The following is a 13075-nucleotide window of genomic DNA, read 5'->3' as shown; positions in this document are numbered from 1 at the left end:
ACATACGAAACCTTCCATAAAAGAATAACTGTTCCCACTGTGCTTATACAAAGGAAAGATTACTTGAACAAGACTCTTACACGAAGTGGCATAGACTCCCAAGGAAAGAGATTACTTAAGTGTACAAATGCTCATTTGGGCATATATTGTTATGCCCCTACAAAAAAAAAATAACACTTGAGAATTTTCAAAATATCTTTAAAAAAATCAAGCTGAGCTCTGACCTGATACTACTGTATTCGTTCTTGACCCTTGTCCCGTCGTATTCCCTTCTTATATACTGATGACTTTCGTTCCTTTCCGCATTCGATTTTGGCCTTTACATTCCATTTTGTTTTTTCCTATTACACCATTGTGCTACCTATCTTTATTTTCATCCTTTTTTCAAGAACCGCCTTCATCGAAAACCTTAGCTTTGAAATTTAAGCGATCTCATAACTATTTAACCCCAGTTTTCTTTCAAGTACATTTATTCTCGTTTGTGTTTCTTCATTCATTCCTTCCCAGACTTCTTTTTACTATATGCATCCCCTTGACGAATCCCAACACAGTGTCTGTGCTATCATTATGTGTTAGCATAATCCCTTCGTAAACCTGTTGTTCAGCTTCTTTATCATTTACCCCCATTTCTTCCCCGTATGAAAATTCAAAGGCCATTTACTTCGACGGAACAGGTGAGGTCTCCGAAAAGATGGCTATGAAGAATGCTGGAGAGAGAGAGAGAGAGAGAGAGAGAGAGAGAGAGAGAGAGAGAGAGAGAGAGAGAGAGAGAGAGAGAGAGAGAGCAGATGTAACGTTTGCCAAAACATTATCCATACATAAACAATTTTTTGGAGGCATGATTAACAATTTGTCCAAGAAGCATATGAAGCTAGTAATGAAACGAAATTTAAGTCATACATACAATATAGCCCCACTAAAAATTTTGAGAAATATAAATAATAAACAAGGCAATAAGGAAAAGGAGAAAAAAATGAATGCGGCTTCAATCCACGAAGGGAAGTTTCCAGTCTCTGACATTCTTTGTCTAGTCATGCATCTCAAAAACATACAGTTAAGCTTTTATTTCTCTGATTTGATCAAATATCACAGATGCACAATCGTTATTAATATTATACAGAATCTCCTCTATATAGCGCATAATTCGTTTCTCTTCGGCAGCAAGGGCGTAAAAGAAATTGCCAAAGGATATTTACTCTAAATATTCATACGCCTTTACAACATCACTGAGGAAGAAACAATGATTTACAATGGTCAGGTCAATTTCATTGTATATGCAAAACTAATGGGAAGGGCAACCAACTAACCGTTAACTGGTCGACCCATTACACAAGTGGCCCTAATTGGATGACCCTATACCTGTGAAGCGTATGTCGGAGTTGGGGGTTGTTTTCCGTTTGGCAGTAGAGCAGGTGTCCCTCTGGAGGGACCATACCAAGTGTTTCTCCTGGGTTTTCTCTGGAGAACTGAATGGATGAATATGAAATTTGGGCTATAAAGCAAAGCACTACGGCTCTTTCAGCCATTCAGAGCTTAAGACAATGAAGAGAGGAAGATCCAGAAAGTGCAAGATGAGATACAAGAACCTAAAAGTGAAACTGGGAGAAAACTCCAAAGCTGCACTAGGAGGTTGGAATGCAAAATGAAAGAAAGTTAGAGGTGAAAGAAGGAAAAGGTGAAAGAAAGGGAGTGGAAATGGAAATGAAGAAAAGCTAAAAAGTGGGAGCAGCTAAGGGGTGAAGGGACACTGTTAATCTTGAACAGTAAGGATGGCATTATGGGAATACTGGTAATGTTCATGAATTGCTCCTTACTGCAGGTGACATATGAGTCATTGAAAAGGTCGGGTCGACGTCACTTTGATAGCACCAGAGGCATCACCTTTCAAATAACGGGAACTTGTACACAACGCTCTTAGGATCCTCTTAAGTGGGAGGTTAATTACACTAGAGGAGTATGTCAGGCCTGTGGGAAGGGTCATGCTCTTGATGACATCTTGATGGGAAACCCTACCCTGTCGGTAATTGTGGTACATTAAACTTTGATAATGCAAGTTTAATTATTACATTACTAATAAGAGTCTGGCAGGGGGGAGTTACACATAGCACTATTGGATGATCAAGTACCTAGATCACCCTGTTGACGCTAGATTAGTGTTCATTGCTAACCACACCTGGGTTACTCAATAAGACTGCCATTGTACTCCTGTGGAATAACTTTGCCCCAACATAGAGAACATAAAGAAAACGAATATAGTTTACAAATTCCGGTAACACACTCTATTTTCAAAATACCTCTCATGACACCTAACAGAGAGTGTAATGTTACTATAACATACATAGTAGAATCCTTGCAAGATAAAAATGAATCTGCACAAGTAGCAGTGCCCCTAGAAAGCAAAAAGCTCCATTCCCAGAAGCAATGCAGATCCTACAAAAGTGCCTTTCCCTTAATACAACAATATTGTGTCCACCCAACATCCATTTTATACCAAACCTGAGCCAATGACCAACAGGTAGCAACAGTCCCTAATCTCCGACAAAGTTGCACCGGTAAATAGCCATCCAATCAATGTCTTTACAAAAAAAAAAAAAAAAAAAAAAAAATTGCCAAGTTAATATCTAGGAATTTGTTTTGCACACTGTAAATTGCTGTTTTTCTCACTTACCATATAAAGACACCTTCACATAACGTTTGGTTTCTAAATAGTATTGATATAATGAGTACCTAAATGACTTTTGTAATTCTGCTTCACCACCTTCAAAATCAAAAGTGCTGATGCAGTTATAATTTTTATCAAAAAATGCTTAAAAAATTTTCTTATAAAATTACCCCCAGCCCTACTTTTGATCCGTGCTTATTCTGTTGATCCCGGCCCTAACATAACATGAATGAGAAGAAGTAAGAATCCAAAAATAACGCACTACTCTCACGATCCATCTTGCCACTTTTTTTTTGTGTTGTGAGGAAGTTTGGAAAAATGAATACTAATGGCTATTATATATACCAATACCTGACATAGAAGAAAATGCATGTAGTATCAGACTACACCAGCAATGCACCGTACCTGTAAGATTAAGAAAAATATTAAATTTCCATTCCATGACAGCATTAATCTTTAATCCGATTACTTTACACAAATTATTATAAGAACACAAAACTGAATTCACATTACTAAAACACTAATGCTCTGAATAGATTAGGTTAGGTAATTATTTTCAATAAGTTGCTTTCCTTTAGCTAAAAATCCTTTCACATTTTTTTATAATATGAATACCTTATTATATCTTATTAAGATTTACTACAGGCATACAAATACGTGAGGAAGTAAAATAAAGTCTCACTGTTTTCAGCATGTTCCCATTGTACAGATAACTAAGCACAAAGCATTTCTGCATTGACCTGATCCGTCTCACTTCATAGTTTGTTCATTGCTATATTTATTTTACTTTGTTGTTTACCTTATTTTTTGTTATTTTTCATATTTTTTATTCTTTGTTATTTCCATTCGTAATTTATTCTTTACTTAACAATTCTATTTTTTTCTGGGATGCTTTCCTTATTGGGATACTTGGGCTTGTAGATCCTACTTTTACAACTACAGTACCTTACAACTACAGTACCAGCTTGGCTTGTAATAATAACAATAACCCAGACATTAAGCTTCCAAAGCGATTAAAATCACAGTTGATTCTAGCTTGAGCAAACATACCGTATTCCTCTATTAAACGATCTGATTTAAAACTGAAAGAATTGCAGTGGCGAAATTTGAAGCATTTGATTTATGTTAATTATTTGTCTTCAACGTTCAGTCAGTAAATTTCTCATTTGAGGCGACTGCGTTACAAATGCAGAGTTATCATTATTTTTTGCTCTTTATCAGTGGACAAAATCATAGTGCAGAGACAGGAAGAGACAACTATGCTGAAAGTATACCCTATGCTGGAGTATAAACAAGGGTACCCAATTAAAAACAAGACAATAGTCACAAACACAATCATCCTTTAACTGTAGAAATCTTCATCAGTGTCAGTCACCTATTGAACCAGGGCAGGCGGTTCGGCAGCAGCTTGTTGACCCCTTTTGCGCGCACACATACACACAAGCGCGCTCTTGCATTCCAACACCTCTGTATCTATTTATCCATCCCGTGTCCTGTATCATACCGTTCTGTATCTTCTTACTAATTAAACACCGTTTTCACCAACCTATCATCCTACTTTCTCTCCACAAGGCCAAATACTTCCAAACGCCTGAGCTAATCTTTTTGCAACTTTTTTGATGTATTTACAATTCTCACCTTTTCAAACACATTGTTTGCACAGTATAAACATCACCTCCGACATTTTTCTTTTTTCTTTGCTGTCACATTCAACATCGAAACTGTTATTTCTGTAAAGGAGAGCTGGATTCAACAATCCCTTTATGCATGACTTATTTTGTTTCCATGAACAATCTTATTTTCTTCAAGAACTTCACACCAAAGATGAGTGAGTCACCTTTTTTTCTCATCTTAATATTAGTACACAAGAAAATTGAAAAATTATCCAAATGGTGATACAAGATTGAAATTTAGCACCATCATTCCCCACATTTCGCATATCAAAATCAATCTACCTGATTAGCCATTTCTAAGTCAGATATAGCAACCATTTTTCAAGATAGCAACAATACTGACCTTTTTTAGATAAGCTGATGAGGTTGGAAAATGTAAATCATTTATATATATATATATATATATATATATATATATATATATATATATATATATATATATATATATATATGTGTGTGTGTGTGTGTGTGTGTGTGTGTGTGTGTGTATCTGTATTTATGACAGGTTTTACGCCTTTTCTTGAATGTATAGCCAGCTGGCTTGTACATATCAATAGCTGCTACTACGACTCATGGGTTTTAGGATCCAAGGGGTAGGGTTAGTACTTTTGTTTCAGCATTTAGCCACATACTATGCAAGGATTGTCTTCATTATTTGCCCAGCTCTCACCTTTGGCTCGTAAAAGTGCATACACAGTGTTGGTCACAGCCTGGTACACATCCACCCAGGCGCACTGGTGATACAGTACTATTGCTCTGCAACCCACCCAAGGTAGTGTCAGCTTTGAAAGTGCATTTCATCAGCAAAAAATTATTCCTTACTGACTGAGCAACGTGTCACCTTTATCAACAGGATAAGAATGAAAAATCTCAAGTTTCCACATTCAGATCCTTCCAGAAAAGGAAATGATAGTTACCGGAGTTTTGTAAAGAATATTTCACTCAATCAGTTAAATGCCACTCAAGTTTTGTCTCAGCAAGAACTGCTGAAGATGGTGGGAATGATGAGGCCTTTGATGAGCAACAAAGCATAGTATCATAAGAGTTGCAGACTATCTTCAACAACACGGAAGGAGCTCAGAAAAAGCAGACCTCTGACACAGAGAAGAGCAGCAGTAGCAAGACAAGATACTACTAAAAATCAGATTCAAAAGCAACAGAATATTTTCTGCGTGAGGAAGAAGCTTGGAAGTAACAGGAAAAATGCAGTGACAATGAAACTGAACAAAAGACTGAATGATTATGCAAAACGATAACTCATGAAAAGCTCGTTGCCATACTAAGTGCAGGTGCTTTATCACAAGAAATAACATATCTTTCATTGATGTCTGGCAGGCCTGTACAACCGCTGTCTCTAAGCTGACCACTTCATTGCTCAGATAAACGTTTCTGGAGAAGGTACTGAACTTAGGACATGCTGATCTTGCCACATTCTGCAGAGAGAGATTTTGGACAACTGGGTATTGGATCATCCAAAGTTCATGCTCTCCTGGCTAAAGCTCTTCCCTTGGGAAGAAATATCCCTCTAGCGTTAGAAGGATGATAGCTTAACCATGCCATAAGCACTCTAAAATGACACAATCTATCTGTCCAAGTCTGCAGGGATTTCATGATAAGACAGGTTTCAGTATATGCCCCGTGTCAGCAGAGGACTTCATAAAGGATGCACTGAATAGGCTATTCCATCATTACTGCTTCAATTTGTATGTATGATCAAACATGATACAGATATGCAATTCCAACTCCAACATGGCTCACCAAAGTCCAACCTTGCCATATCACAGCTCTTGCAGTACAACTGCTTTGACAAATTAAAATTCATGACAGTAATCAAATTTACAGACATTCCAATGATCATGTGGCAATTTTTGGCAATTCACATTGGCGAGTCTGTGTTTGCGTAGAAAAAGAGGCAATACTTCCATCTACCTTTCATGATAAAACTCACTATCCTATCTTCCAGCTTTTCATTTACATCATTACTTGTAATAAAATTCACCTTATACACTCATTTGACAAACGCTTTCAAACCCTTTTACTAATTTTTGTATCTTCTCTTCACTATCGCATCCTAGACTGTATCACCTAAAAACAACCACATTAGAGTACATTCACAAATCCGTTCCTTATTTGCTCCACAAATTTGCACCCTAGTCTCCTGTCCTCTCCCCTACTTCACTCATTATTCTATTTAATAAGTAAATGAATAATAAGACAGGTGATCCTTGTCTGAAACCCAATTTACACTATCACTAATCACCCAGCCATGAATACTTCCCTGCTTCTAAAAAAATTGCTTTTTATATTACAAATCGTCGGCGTACTCCACATAACATCTACATCAGTCTGATCTTGATCTTTCCTTAGGTCCATATGTGACACATATTTCTTCATTCCACTTCTCGCAGCCTTCTCAAACATTTCATCATAAAAACTACTTATTTACATAAACTTTTTATTGCCTAAGCTAGCAAAGGTCTTCTATAATACCCCTTTAACCATTACACTTTCACAAGCAAAACTTTTACACACCTAATAAAAGATAATAACTGATGTCAGGTTTATATAACTTTACCATTTCTTCCTTAAAAAAAAAGTAAAATTTGTTACATATCCTGGATAACTTCCTGAATTAATGTGTCCTCACTATAAAGGAGCATGACCATATATATATATATATATATATATATATATATATATATATATATATATATATATATATATATATATATATATATATATATATTATATATATATAATATATACATATATATATATATAAATATATATATATATATATATATATATATATATATATATATATATATATATATATATATATATATATATATATATATATATATATATATATAATATATACATATTAGAAAATGCCATTTAGTTCAGCAGTTTCACTGGATCATGTTTCTTAGTTTATTGGTTTTATCTAATCTATTTTTTTGTTATTTGCCTATAATTTACTTGTTATTTCTATTACACTTTATTCTTTATCTTCGTATTTTTTTCCAAACTTGCTAGTTTCCCTATTGGAACCCTTGGGCTTCTAGCATTTTACTTCTCCTACTAGGATTGCATCTAGACAAATAATAATAATAATAATAATAATAATAATAATAATAATAATAATAATAATAATAATAATAATTACACAAAAGCGTTATTTCCGTCCATGAAATTTTTAGAAATAGCCTATGTTGCTATTTAAGAGACTACAATAGACAGAACGAACAAAAAAAGAAATTCTTATATTATATTTTTCTAGAAAACATCTTCATTAATTCTACCGATAGACAAAAACACAGTGCGCTGGAATTCGCTTCGATGCAACTGATGGTTTTTACAACCTTATTATAGAGATGCTGTGACTGACAGCCCTTCTCACTCCAATGATCTACAACGACACATGAAGGCCGAGTGTAACGAAGATGACCTCCGACCTCTGAATATGAGATTAGAGGTCATTTTTCATTATCCTTGATCTGATAAATCGATCGAGAGAGAATCAACAGCAATTTTACGTTACCTATGAGGACGGAATATTCCGAGCCGATTCCTATCTATAATCATGAACTTTGTTGGTCATTTTCTGTGAACCCTGCAACCTCTACTAACAAGAAAAACAATAGATAAAATGTCGTGGGTTCTACCACAGTAACGGAATACGAAGGGAGATTATGAGTTGTATTATTATCATTATCATTTCCGTAATTTCTGTAATACAAAAATAGCTATATTGGATTATACCCCCGCTTGATTGGGGGGCAATTTTAGCAATACAGATTCGACAGTCATGAAATGATCATGTCATGAATGTCATTTGTGAAAGAAGGTGTCCTAGTCAATCCTATTCCATGTATTACTTTTTACCATTCGTTCCTTTATGCTACCTTTTTTTTTATTATTATCCTTTCCTCAACTTCTCACTTTCTGTTTCATATCAAGTCATTCCTTAGTAGTGTTCTGTTACTATCCCTTTTACTTTCACTTTCGATACCTATTCCAGTTATACTCTCTCTCTTATTCATAACAGTATCCATACATTCATATCATATTTCCTTCCTGATTTAATTTTTCATTCGCTCCGATTTTTGCTCTGAATTTCATTGTTTGCTTCCCTTTCCTTTTCATTCTCATCTCTCGCGTTGTACACTGGTCTTCTCTTACTTCTTCCACTATCATTCATTCTTTTTTAAGACTCTTTCCTTTTTATTTCACACTTCCATCTAAATATGAAGTCTTCCACTCCTAAAACGAAAAAACCTGAGAAACTTGGCCTGCAAGGCCAAGTATCGTTGGGGAAGGATGGAGGTTAGCAGGCGTTATTGGAATGTATCGAAACTATCAACATCTATTTCTTTAATCCTTATTCTCTCTAAAGGTATTATCCCTTTTCAGCAGTATTACGAGGGGGGATTAAGTCGTACCAAAATACACCCTCTCGTGTCATTATCTTTCGTCCCGTGTGATTAGTGATCAATAAAGAATGTCTATTGGCACATTAAAAGTGATTTAAAATGTTCGCAGTTTTCTCTCTTATAATTTTGTTCCTTTCTTATTTTCTGTTAATCGTCACGATAGATTCTCCGCCCCTACTCCCCCATCGTACGAGATTATATTGATAGTATCCCTTACATTTTCATCATGATCGTTGTTAGGCTAATCTTATTGATCTGTCAGAATTCAAACTTCTCCTTACAGCACTCATTTTGTTCAAGAGATCTTACTCCTTAAACTGTCGTGTTCTATGTGCTAGTGACCAGTCAGACTTGCCACCTGATTATTAAGATATAAAACTTATTTTACTTCTTACTATTTGCAGGCTTTAAGAAAATTTAGAATAACTGATTGAAACAATTCTCGCCTATTCAGAAATCCATCAGAATTTCACGTTATCCAAATTTGGATGAAGGTTCAACCATGGAGTTTGATTTTCGAATAACCGATCACTTAGAATGGGATTTTCTTTGAGTGGCTCAGAATTAATTTTGTCTTTTGGCATCGCTAGACATATAATAACTAAAAATACTATCTTCCTGTGGTACAAGAGGGTACTTTTGGCGGTTTATTCCTCCACGTCTAACTCTTGAATTTTACGCTGAGAATTGCAGAACGCTGACCTATCATTAATAGCTAGTGACAACTATATTAAGGTTTACTAGATTTCTGCGAAGAAAATAAAGTAATCATTATGAATGAAACCTACAACGGATATCTCAATGGTCATCTTTAGAAAATGCGTTAATCCTATCAATATTTAGTCTGATATTCGTTCTTGGTCATAAAAAAGAACGGTAACTTTCAAAATGAGAGCTCCAAGTTCTCACAGCTAATCCAAAGCATTACACTATTGCGAAATATGAACTCGGATCGTTATGAAATATGAATTCGATTCGAAGTATAGAATATAAAACATGGGGTATTAAATATATTCGTCAAGAGCACCTTCGTCTTTGACCTGTTAAATCATGGATGAGCTCCAGGCACCGAAAATATCCACATCATTAGCGCTCCATTCAACTAGAAAGAAAGCTTATCCGAAGCATTCCAACAACGCACCTCTCCCGACATACAGAAATAAACAAACATTTGCACCACTCGTCTCTGTTTTGCACGACTTACAGTGCTACCTGGAAACTGAGTTCATTCTGTTTCAACACCTTTTTCCACTCTATCCAGCTAGCACTTTGCTTGGTCTTCCTAATTTCGTTCCTCCAAATACCTCCCAATTATTCATGGTTTCACTCACAGTACAGTCGTCTTTGTTCATGTAAGTTGTTGACTGAAGATTCATTTTAACAGTAATTTATACCCTCTTCGAAGTAAATGAGAAAGTAAATGGTTTAAAGCATTTGACTGTGAAATGCAAACATGACAAGAAAAATTTAAGCATAATTAGGTAGTTCCCAGAAATGTTTAAAGATAAAACTTTTTACAGTATAATTACAATCCTTTTCAAGAGGAGTAACTAATGTTATAGCACCAAAAAACAAAACAGCAAAATAACTAATAGGAAAAAACAAAAATAATAATGATGATCATAGCAGACAGACTAACAAGATAACAGAAGATAGCAGAAATCGTTGTAATAACAATTATAATTGCAGAAAAAACAATTATAAACTCTAGTGCAGGTATCTACTAATCGATCACTGTGGACATAATCTCGGGTTTTATCGATGAAAATTATATGCGCATACAACGACTTGTAATTTTTACACACCTGCGTTCTTTTCAGGAACATTTAGTAATCTGAGAATTAGTGATAGTTGCGAGATAGCTTCGGTATCACAATCGATATGGCTTTTCATTATTAAAAACAAATATTGCAATATTTTTATATCATGACCACCATTACCATTATAAACGATATTACTTCTTTTCTGGAAGGCAATAAATTTAAGTTTCTGAAATGCTTTAGTCCTTGATTACAATGATACTGAATGTGGCACCATTCTAACATACATTTATTTGTTCACCTTTGTCCTGGGAAGGACTGTATTGTTTTTCACAAGTGCGGAAGACGTCAAGTTAAATTTACAATTGATTCTAAGGTATCATCTCTGTAGGAGTCATACAGCTTAACTCTCCTCTCAGCTACTATATAAAAACCATCAGTAAATAGCTACTTCATCGTCTCTCATTATTCGAGTCTTCATTGTTTTTACATTCAGAGCTTAGCCTATTTCCAAATTAAATGCACTCCAAATTCCACAGCATGTGACGTTAAATCAATATATGCAGAAACAACTAAGCCATTAAATACCTCTCTGTATTCTCCTTCGGCACTCAAGCACCTTTCCATATTTGTATAGTAGGGATGTACAAACGTGCTTACCTGGGTATATTTTAACATACATACACGAACGTCAGGCACCTGCTTATGCTTAACTTCATGGAGAAACTATGGCCGATTTCCCCAGGAGTCAAGTTGGTAGATCCTCAAGTTCCTGGTGCTTATAGATGTTAACAAATGCATTATCTGGTTATGTAGCATGAATAGCAATGTCGATCCCATAGCTATTGCACCTCCTTTATTTATTAACTGACATTTGAAAACTGATTATTCACTTTTGGAAATAGTCCCCTTCCAATCATATTTGAGTTATCCAGCAAAAATAAAAAATAAAAATTGGCATTCTTTGACCAATCTGGTTCTGTCCACAGCCACTGAAGAGATAGGTGTTTTTTTTAGAGTGAGTAACATAACGGAGTGGAGGCTTCGCTCCTTGTACAAGGTTTAGTAACTAGCTTTCTGCATCCCAGATACATATAAAAGAAGATGAAATGTATTTAGCCCCGCTGCAAAGTACCATACTGTCTCTTGAGTACTAAAATAGTCACTATTTGTGATAAGCATTCTAGGGATATAAAAAAAACATCCTCGAAGTATTACTTGTCCCAAAGATAAGTTGAGGAAGCTGTTAACCAAGCAGTGCAAGATTAACTCCTCAACATTTTATGGTACATGCAAGCAAAACCAAAAGCTATTTGATTTCATGGCCCTTGAATTTCAGTTGTATTCACCGAAAAGCAAAAATGTCTGTTTATTCATAAAGAAATCAATATTAATACACCCATGAGCTCTCTCGGATGGGTGATTGAGCAAACCATGGAATCAAGGTAGATATTAGCGGCGGTGCTAGGACATTTCGCTACTGGACCGTTCGTACCCGGGGATTGCGCTACCGGACACTTCGCTACTGGACAGGTCGTTACTAGGACCCTTCGCTATTAGGACAATACACTACCAAAAGCTATATTTGCCTTGTTCTTTGTTGAATCGGTGGGGATTAATTTTTTTTTTTTTTTTTGGGGGGGGGAATGGTAACATACATGTTAATAATAATAATAATAATAATAATAATAATAATAATAATAATAATAATAATAATAATAATAATAATTTTATAAACTAACACAAGTGAGAAAAAAACAATCTTTCAGTTAAAATTCATGTGTTAAAAGAAAATTTACTTTAATTTCAGTACTAATTAAAGTTTCAAGTTATGGGCGATAGCTTGAAGAAAATTCATTTTACATTCAGGGTCGTAGCGATTAATAACTTTCAGAATCCTCTGCTCACAACCCTTACACCTTTTTTTTTCTTGGAAGCTGGGAAACCGCAATTTATTTGTGTTATTTCCGTTCTCACTAGTGCTTCCTCGTTTTCTAAGGCATCAATAAGTTTCCTTATGTTGGTGTGTGAGCTTGTAATTGACATTCTAAGGGAGCTATGAAACCCCTCTAAGGCATTATTTGTCCTTGGCATTACATTGATTGTCCTTTCGTATGCATTCCACAAATCTAGGAAACAGGGGATCTAGTCTTCTCTTGGATCCACGGCCTCGTTCACCATTAATATAATTTGTAGAGAAGTAAGAAACAATTTCCTCTAGGATTTCGTCATCATCAATTAACTCTTCAGACCCTTCAACAACGTCGTTTTTGGGTAAAAATGCCAGTGCTGGAAAACACCGCACTTTCAAACTGAAGTCGTCGTCTTTATGGTATCGTGCCTTGTATCCTGCTTGAACTATATGTTTGTAAACATCTGAGCTAAATGAATTAAACAGCAGGTAACTTCCGTTTCTTGAAAAACAGTCTTCAGAGAACTTAAGACTTTTTTTTTCAAAATCAACCACAATATGATCTGGATCATAATTCTGTACAAGCTCTTTAAAGAAGCGTTTGTAAGTGGCTCTTTTTTGTCAGGTAGTAG

This window comes from Macrobrachium rosenbergii, chromosome 8 (genome assembly GCF_040412425.1).
Source record: "Macrobrachium rosenbergii isolate ZJJX-2024 chromosome 8, ASM4041242v1, whole genome shotgun sequence".
NCBI lineage: Eukaryota > Metazoa > Arthropoda > Malacostraca > Decapoda > Palaemonidae > Macrobrachium > Macrobrachium rosenbergii.
The sequence above is the reverse complement of the archived record's forward strand: the minus strand, read 5'-3'. Positions refer to the sequence as shown.